We start from the raw sequence: 8445 nt of genomic DNA on the forward strand, positions 1-8445 counted from the left end.
ATAGTATCATAATCTATTTACATATCTTGTCATCTTTATGAAGTAGAACTGCACTATGAACATTTTTGGCACTTGTACTCTGTCTTCTCATCATTTATCATTTCTTGATTGATTCCTTCCGGAATGCATGGAATATGTGCCCACCTCTTGCAGGAATCACGCTGGAGCTTTGATAAGTGACAGACAAAAAAAATAACTCACACAACTTATAATGTAACACATACTTTCTACGCAATCATGGCATTCCTTCCTCATGTAATCTTTTCCTAAGATGTTCCTATCAGTGCTGTTTGATAACAATTTTTTATGAGAGTCACATCATGGTTTCCAAACTTTATTCAGTGACATGTCCGGAAATTTTTGACTCCTTATAAAATATGTTCCCCGCCCCAATTCAGCCCACTCTGAAATCAGACGCCCTGACTACAAAACTCAGAACTCCCTCCCATCCAACCACCTCTGGTCTGCTTCCCGTCTGTCCAGTGCTACCTCCAAACCTTGTTCAACCATCCTGCTCTCTGTCCTCTGAGCCACAGGACTGTCAGCGGTGCTTCATGGCTGTAACAAGCCATTATGCTGTGCAATGCAGTCCCTACGCCTAGAACTCCTAGAACGCTTTTGGCAAGGTAAGCAGATGAGGCAGGGGAGGGTGGTCAGAGTTCAAGGCTATTACATGACTGTGATCTCTAGGTCAAGGCAGAATGTTTACGCATTCCATATGTGTCCTACGTACTGCAGTTTGCTCACCTCTGTACTACGACCTTGATGGAAACGTGTAGTGTTCTAGGGTTTGTATCAAATTTGATAATATTAAAAAGATTAGGGCATGTGATATATACACATCTGTCTTCTCTTACCATAGTGCATTCCTCACTTTTCTTTTCACAGTTGATCCTATTGCAATATATGTAGAATTCTTCTATGCTTTCTGCAAAATAAATACATAGCAATTACATGCAAAATATTTTATGAACAGCACTCTACATGCTACTACAGCATTATTGGTTACTGTAAAATTCTTAAAGTAGTCATGTGTTTTTATTTATTTAATTTGTTTTTTATATTCTGTTTATAAACTGTAACTCCACTACATCTGGATATAAAGTAAACTGGTTTATTTCTTACACTTTTATAACAATAGTAACAATTCGCAAAATCTTAGGTGTTTGGTATTTACTGATATTATTGTTGCATGGTCAGCATTACATACCCAAACCTGTGATCTCAACCACTTTAGGGGTATTAGGTTGACTGTGTTTTACACCACCTATTTAAACACTTCCTATTACCTTGTCATGTGCTTCATGAGTCCATAGAGCATGTGATTAAATAATTACCTGACTCATTCATTAGAAGAATTGCTATGTCTCTTCTAAACTCATTATTTGCCTCCTCTGATATGTCCACAGAACTGATGTTTTTCTGCTTCAAATACGTTTCTGCAAACTAACAAGACTTCTGTTTAGAAAACATGTCATAATTCACTTACGTTCTGATTTTTTTATTAGCATTTTCAACCAAGCCATTGGTTTGTGGATGGTACGGGGTGGATAAGCTACGTTCTATGTGGAATTTTTTGCATAGAAACAGATTAAACTTGAAGAAAAGAAAATAGATCATGAACTTACATATAGGACTGTCCTAAGGACTGTCACTAGGCCTATTTCCCCTAAGTGTTATGTATAATGTTTAATTTTAATATTCGTTCTTTTAATACTACTATTGGAAACTTCATAAATTTTTTTTCCATTGTCCGATCGGAAGACAACATTGAAAAGTTTTAGACAACCTGTCACAGTGACCAACTTAAGATTATTAAAAAAAAGGATATAGTTTGTTCTGGATCAGTGGTCGAGAACACTGTGCCTTTCTTTTGACAGAAATCAGAAGTGCCCAGAAAACAATGTTCACTGACAGGTGGAAGATACCTATTCTCTATGTTGAATACATTTTAAAAATTATTTGTAAAAAACTTATAACATTTTTATGGTGAGAATTTTAAAAAATTATTACCTTATTACAGAATTCGGGACCACGATCGGTCAGTATGCGCTGTGGGAATCCATGCATACACATCATGACGTACATTTTCTCGGCCACCTCAAGTGCTGACTTTCTTTGAAGTGGAAACGCAAACAGAAATTTTGAAACATAATCTATGACTGTCATTATATACCGGTAGCCATTCTTTGTTTCGGGTAATGGTCCCATTAAATCCATTCCCAGACACGAAGAGCCTATAAATCAGGATTAAAAATAAGAGTCTGAATTCACAGTGTTAGCACAGAAATGTATCAATTATAGATATAATTTTTTGGAAAAATACAGAACGTACTGTGGTTTCTACATTACCGGAATGAAGACAGCTATTTTTAAAAGGTATTACTAAGTAAGGAAGGAAATATAGCAACCATAGCTACTATAATTACTGTGTATTGAATGGATCTCAGACTGTAGGGATTACCCGGCCTCATCCCTACCCTTCATTATTATTTACTGACACTGGGAAACAACACACTGTACAATGGAGGGTTGCTTCTCCTCATCTCAAATGATGGCTAATGATGTCACTGGCACAGGAGGCTGTGATCCTTTTCTCTATGAACTTTATGGCAACATGGCTTAAATGCAGGACACGGTGAATTACTGACCTAGCTTTGTCACAATTGATAAATACTTTGTGTGATTACAAAAAACGAACCTTTATGCTTCTCATGGTGTTATCCACATGAAATTTCTTTCCCTGTTTCTGGCAAGTCGGACATCGCGCAACCTAGTTTGGATTGAAGAACACGATCACATTACTTTTTCCTTAGATCATTAGTACTTCAAGGAAACAGAGTTCACCTTTCCACGGCGAATATATATTTTCTTAATTTAATAAATCATGAAATAGTATTTCAAAAGTCAATGTCTTTCTTCCTTAATTACTGTCATTTCTTTACCTACCCAATCGACAATGTCTCTCGTCATCCCTGGCCAATAGTATTTTGAAGTCATTATATTCCGAGTTTTGAATATTCCTTCATGTCCACCCATTAAACTCTCATGATAATGTTCAAAAAGTGTCCGTGCTTCTGTCATGGTATGCACAACTTTAACCTTTCTTCCTTTGGCTGAATGGTACAATGTCCCATCTGTTGAATATAGAACATGGATCACAGAGGATCAGTAAGGTGATTGCCTGCTGCAACAACCCTTGTTACATCTCTTTTAAGCATCTTCCCCTGTATCCCATTTCCTGTTCCGTGAACATGTAGTCCCTGTGTCACAATGGCACAAGGGCTATAGGACTGAGCCAGATCTCCTACAGCATGCGGTCTTCTTGGGTAGGGTATGTCATGTCTTCCTTAGATTAACATGATCAAGATGGTGTAGCTACTCCTGCCCCACCCCTCGCTTAGGCTGTAGATGTGGTTTTGAATAGAGGTTCCCCCGATGATGCGCCAATTAATCACAGGCTGTATTCTGTGAGACATGTGATTTCTTTACACGGGCCAGCCACCCATTTCCAGTTTTCCCCCATCCCTCCCCGGCCAAGGCACAGTACTGAATGTGGCTACTCTGCTAAAGATGTAGAGAAAATGCTGAAATCAAGTGTTGCATTTCCAATACAAACTGTTGTTATCATTGGTATTGAAAATTATTACAAGACACACATAACAAAGAAATCTATACACTGTATAATTCGTACTTGTGTGAGTACAAGGTGGGACTTTCAGTATATGGTTATGATTATTTATTTCTGTTTTGTAAATTAGAAATAATTGCTCAATGAGCAGATAGTGACTGTTGTTGTTGCTTTTCATACCAAAGGAGAATATTAATAAGACATGAAGAACAGTGATCATTTCAATTTTCAAAAAATTATAATTATAACTAGTTTATAAGGTAACTGACCATTATTTCCCTGGTATGCATAGATAGCAATCTAATTTTTAAATGAACTGTGAGTGAAGGTAATGCTGACAATCACAGTAACAGTGAAGGTTAGGTAAACATTCCAAATAATACCAATGTTGGGACTGCAGTACAATCCTGTACATCAAGTATCATCTATTGTAATGTGATTCTTCGATTAAAAAAGGATTCCTTGCCGTCCAAAGAGAATCTACTACCAAATCTTCGAAGGTTAAATCGTCCAGCCTTATTCATTCCTTCCGGATATGTGTTACTTGTTACGTATGCCAAAACATTTTTTATTTTCTCCTCAAAACATTTCCCTGAGAATTGTTCAAAACAGGAAATAGTTAGTGAATTTTAAAATAGGAAAATCAATCAATATAACAGTCAGTTCAATTAGAAAATATGAGATGAATATTACATACATATAAGCAAGGTCAAACAATATTAACATGGCCTGATTGTCAAGCCACTGACAACACACAACACAGACATGCTTCCTGTGCTGATTTTGTGGCACCTGTGTCTCTGGCCCCGCTCAGATCCACAGCTCAGCTCTGAGAAATGCTCTATGTAGGGTTCCCAGGTGTACAGTTTTGAACAGACAGGCAGTCAGTCCATTATTTTAACTTTCTATTTTCGAAAACAATGTATAAAGTATTATTGATTCAATAGCACTGTCTTCAGCATGTGATCAGGACGATGGAATGTCCATTGTGACGTAATGGGAAGTGTGCGCAGTATTGGTGAAAACATCTGGCAAGACTAGCTCTATGCTAAGCTGGGGCCAAATGTGTCTGAACAAGGGTAATCAAGCACACACAGAGGACAGGAAACTAAGGGCATCCTTGCTCCCTGATTAGCCTGACCACCCTGTTAATGTGGATAGCCTAGACGATTGGACTTAACTGTTTTTCAAGGGGACTGTCAGTATCAAGGCAATGATTTCAGATTCAACCCTCCACTTTCTGTTGGTGTTGTGAAATAGCCAAGCCAAACACCACAACTGAGGTTTATTAAGGGAAATACAATGGCAATGTGGCAGCAGGCACAGTAACACAGATGGGTCTGGACCCTTGCCGTTATCAAGGCTTGGTATTGTGGACAGTGGACTGGTGAGGTGGTGGGAAGTGAAGGGGGGATGTGCAGTGGGGGAGATAGATCTATGGGTGTCAGTGCGCTGTGAAGCGTGGGGGGTCTGAGGAGCACTGCAGTTGTGCTGGTGGGAATATGGGGGGAACTGAACAGTTAATGAATATGGGCGGGGCATTATGGGGGGGCACAGGGCATAGCGGTCTGTGGGCAGGCAATAGGCATAGCAATTTGTGGGGGTCTCTGGGTGCTGTGGCACTGTGTCTAGGAGGTTAGAGGGGTGCTAGGCAGAGTAGCACAGTGCGGCATGGGCCTGCCCACAATAAGAAGAAACATGATGGCATCAGCTCAGTGCCAGGAGGGCTACTGTATGTCAGTTTGTAATCAGTGCCCTTGTACGAGGCTGGATGGAGCAGGGCTGTACCTGCGGTGACATGACACATTGACCCTGGCCAGACAGTCGCTATGAGGCAGTGGTCACCAACCAGTAGATAGGGATATACTGGTAGATCTTGTAGCCTCTGTCAGGTGATCCTGACTGGTGTGGGCAAGAAGATATCAAGTGCCAGCACTTACATGCCCCTCCCCCCACTGCTGTGGATGTCCTGCACTTTGCCTTGCAGCTGATACCATGCCTGGGAGTCTGCTGCTTTGTGTGCATGGCAGGGGAGGAAAAAGAAGGGTGCTAATGGCAGGGTTCAACATATACCATTCTGTATCCTTTCACCACAGGACCAGGGATGGAGTTTTCTTGCAGCTTTAGGGAGTGTTACAGGGCAAGGGCATGGGTGAGCCTGCCTTAGGCACACTCCACCACCATCTAGGAGTCACCAGCAGTGACAAAATGGAGCATACGTCACTAACTCCTACCCCTGGCATGAACCCAGTCCTGTATCCAAGCCCTTATCGCTCTGAGCACCCATGCATCCAAATACCCTGCCAAAGCCTGCACCTAGAACACCACAGTAAATGCATGCTCCAAGAGCTGCTCAGAGCCCTTCTCACACTCCAGATCCCTTAAGCAAAGACCAGAGCATGCACACCCAACCGTCTGTCCCAGGTTGATGAAAGAGACTGAGGATGGGCAAGAGAGGGAGGATAGAGGGTGCAGGATCTGGGACTTGGAGAAGGGGTAGGAATGAAGCGGGAAAAGGGTATTTATATATAAGGTACATATTGGATTGCACTTTCAAAACGTTGGAGCCCCCTGCTCTGAGCTCTCTGACCCATGTCCCCATTGACAACGGGAGGAATCACTAAAATTTCACTTGGCCATGTTGGCGAGGAGTCCTGTGGCACCTTATAGACGAACTGAAGATAGTGCCACAGGACTTCTCAACGATTCTTCAGATTCAGACTAACACGGCGACCCCTCCGATACTTGCCCATGTTTGGTGATCAGGATCTGGGACGGAGTTTGGGTGCATGAGGGGTGCTTGCTAGGAGGAGTTTGGGGGACAGGTGGGGGCTCTGCCATGGGTCAGGGGATTGCAGTACAGGAGAGGGTGTGGATAGGAGGGACTTTAGCACATCAGCATAGTACACAAGAGAAAGGAGATGCAGTGACTTCTGATAGAGAGACGAAGAGAAAACTATTAAATACTAAAAAAGGGAGAGGCAGAGTTTGAGACAGGAACTGTATGTAGAATATTTCACACTTGTACACATACAGAGGAACGGTGGTGTCTAAGCATTGACCGTCTAGGAATTGGGAGGCCTGTGCCTTTAAGAACTCAAGCCCAGGAGCCCGCCCCCTTCTCAGGGGCTGACAGGCAGCATCCAGGGAAAATAAAGAAAAAAAAGACTTTGCACCCCTGGAAAACCGATATTTACAAGGACATCAGGTGGCTTGTCCCGCTGGGTGACTGTTCCCACCTCTCCCCCTCTGTAAACAGGGGTTTTGTCCGCGCACAGGGTCTGGCAGTGTCCCCCCGCCCGGGCTTAACCAAGGCTACCATCCCCCCCCCCCCCCGATTTTTCAAATTTTGCCCCTCTTCTACAGCTAAAAAAAGAAGATTGATGCCTCCAGCCGGTAAATTTCTGCCCCATGCTCAGAACCTGACACACACACCCCTGCAATTTGCCCCCCTTCATCATTTTAAACACCTCCAAAGAGGAGGAAGCAAATCTGAGGAGGCAGTGAGGACAGAGAGAGGGCAGCGGCTACAGCGAGGGATACTGAGTTTGCTCAGTTCGTGTGCGCATGCTCAGTGCACCCCAAGTCACAAATTCTGAGAAGTTAGTGTTTCGGTCGCTGCACCGGCGCCCTTCCACCGCCAAGCACCACGCGCCCAGGGCCGGCGCCCCCTGCAAACGCCGCGCACCTGGGGCTGGCTCTCCCCCCCCCCCAAGCGCCGCGCGCCCAGATCGCGGGCGGCCAATCCGCGGTGCTCCCGGGGACAGCGCTCACCATGTGCCCGGGGCCGGCTCCGGCACCGCGCATGTGCCACGTGCCCGGGGCCAGGCCAGCCCCGAGCACTTGGCGGGCACACACACGGCTCTAGAGTGCCAGCCTATCACCTTAGCTAATAGGACCATCCTTTCTCTTAAAGACACCTGATTAATTTGGATAAAATTAGTGAGACTACTTCACTGCATAAAGTTAATATGATTAAGATTTAGTCCTGATGATATTATAGCCTAAGGTCCCCATCCTGCAGAATGTTTGGATGATGTAGAAGACTGCTCTGTATTCTGTAAATCTGCTTCATAGATCCAGCTATAAATGTGAACAAAGAAATTTCTGAAGTTTCAGAAATTTTTTTTTTCTAAAATGGAATAAGTAAAGTTCTAAAGTTTCATGCAGAGCAAGAAATCTGAAACTACTAATAAAATTACTATAACTATGGTAGGGTGTCCATCCCACACAGGCACGGAAGGGATTAAGATCTGCACTAAACCTATAAAATCCATAGGCTGCAACTGGAGGAAAATCCAGGGAGCAGGGAATTGACCACAAGCACGGGGGAGGGAAGGGGGAAGCACTGAGTGATCTGGCTGAGGGCTTGTCTAAGCTATGCTGTAGTGATTGATCTACGGTGGTCAATTTATTGCAGCTGCTTAGACATGATAAATCAGTCTCTGAGTGCTCTCCTGTCAGATTCGCTACTCCACCAGGATGAGAAGAATAGGTGAAGTGGACAGAAGAATGGCCCCCGGTAATCTTACCACACAGAAGACCCCCCCCAGGTAAGTACATCAACTTGTATGCTATATGTGTAGCTGAAGTCACGTACATTAAATCGACGAGGGGGCACAGGGGAGAAGCATGATTAACGTAGACAAGACCTGATTCACAAACAGGCTACAGCACCTCCTCAGGCATGAGAGTGGCTGTAGACAAAGAGACAGAAAGGGGTGATGATCTGGTGAACTATTCCCCAGAACCTCCAGGAGGTGGCACCCTACCTGCAGAGAGTAGAGCAAGCAAACAGTAACTTAAAAAAAATA

The sequence above is a fragment of the Pelodiscus sinensis genome, chromosome 3, assembly GCF_052426305.1.
Source record: "Pelodiscus sinensis isolate ZL-2025 chromosome 3, ASM5242630v1, whole genome shotgun sequence".
Taxonomy (NCBI): Eukaryota; Metazoa; Chordata; order Testudines; family Trionychidae; genus Pelodiscus; species Pelodiscus sinensis.